General features: G+C 31.5%; 1 non-coding gene across 1 annotated transcript; it reads left to right on the top strand.

Annotated features, from left to right (window-relative positions):
* The first annotated feature begins 1,214 nt into the window (after nt 1-1,214).
* Trnaw-cca (transfer RNA tryptophan (anticodon CCA)) lies at nt 1,215-1,286 on the top strand. Its single transcript has one exon. It is a non-coding gene; the product is annotated as a tRNA-Trp (tRNA).
* Nucleotides 1,287-1,735: the final 449 nt, after the last annotated feature.

The raw sequence follows: 1,735 nt of genomic DNA, 5'->3' as shown, positions 1-1,735 counted from the left end.
TTCACTTTGGATGTCTGGCACAAACCATACATACTTATAGACGTTTCACGACCATGTTAATCTTTCGGATCGAATTAACGCCATCTCTTGATTGGAATGGGAACTAAATTGACAAATTTTAGTTACGTGAGAATTTCAAATTATAAATTTTGCGGGATTTTTGATGAAATTTCGCAGGAAATTAAAACAACAGAAAGACAGTTCAATGTTTTATTCCATATTTTACTGAAAACTTCAAATATTCCAATTTGTTTTCAAAATGCTAAACACTACTGCTATGTGTCACGTGAAAGCACTGATGTGTATCGAGTTGAATGAAAATTTTTGAAAGAATCTTGTACATAGGATGATTGTTTAGATAAATATTACCTTATAATCTTTTACAAACTTCCAAAAATATGTAGGTCCGTAATGTTGATGACACACTTGTCTATTGGAATAAACTGTTTCAGGATCTATTATATTGTTTTTTTAATGTGGAGAAACACAACACTGGATGATCAATGTAAACTAAAAATTCTACTCATAAAAATGGAGAGGAGGTTAATACACTTATTAAAATTGTGATTAAATCTAATTAAAAACGTAACACCACTATAATAAAATAATTAAGCCACAAACTGTAAAATAAAAAGTAAATAACAAATTAATTTAATTGTCAACTGTCAGTTGTTAAATATGACAAGAGAATTGACTGACAGCGACATCTCTGGATTGGAATGGTAACTAATTTGCTGTCTTGACCTTGACAATTTACGTGAAACGTCTATGAGTATGTATGGTTTGTGATGTCTGGGTTATGTCATTTTTTGAATCAATTCTATCATACTATTAATGCTATTACAGTCGAACCCGCTTATAGGGCTTTTCATTCACAGTCATTTGTTTCGAGCTTCTGTCACATGTCGTATAATCCATGTATAATAATATTATACACAGATTATACAACATATGACAGAAGCTCGAAACAAATGACAATCGATGAAAAGCCCTATTGGAATAGCCTTCGTGCCGACTAAAAGTATTCCTATAATGGAAATATTCTAATAACCAATCATTGGTAGCTAGTAGAAATATTTCGGGAGCTCAAATTTTTATTCATTAAACCGGAATATTCCTTTAAGATATTCTAATAAGCGGGTTTGACTGTATTTATTTTAGTTTTCAATCATACTGACAAGTACAATTACACATATTTTACAAAACTACTACAAGACTCCGTGGCGCAACGGTAGCGCGTCTGACTCCAGATCAGAAGGTTGCGTGTTCAAATCACGTCGGGGTCAAAATTTTTTGTTTTTTTTCCCTTAATTATTTAACTACATATTTGAAAGCAGTTTTGCCTTCATTATTTGAACTATTGAAGAGATAGCTTTAGAATTGATAATTGTGGAATTTCTAACTGTGGAAGGCATTACAAGACAGAACTAAAATAATGCATTTGTATTACAAACCAAAAAAAACAAGTGTAGAACGACCCTTGAAAAGATGCAAAGTGTCATGTCAAAACGGGCAATTTCCTAATCTCCAGATGAAGCAGAAGACTATTTTTTTGTTCACTACTAAGGTACTTTAACATTTTCCGAGTTAAATTTCGAGAGTTTGGAGAGAAGGCATGTACTAGTTACTAAGTTAGTATTTACACAATTTGTCGGATTATATGACCCGTTTTACAATAATGTTTTTAAATTTAAATAGGTAATGTTTATAAATTAAGCCACAACTACTGGTGTAT

The sequence above is a fragment of the Diabrotica virgifera genome, chromosome 7 (genome assembly GCF_917563875.1).
Source record: "Diabrotica virgifera virgifera chromosome 7, PGI_DIABVI_V3a".
In the NCBI taxonomy this organism is placed as follows: Eukaryota; Metazoa; Arthropoda; class Insecta; order Coleoptera; family Chrysomelidae; genus Diabrotica; species Diabrotica virgifera.
The sequence above is the reverse complement of the archived record's forward strand: the minus strand, read 5'-3'. Positions and strand labels throughout refer to the sequence as shown.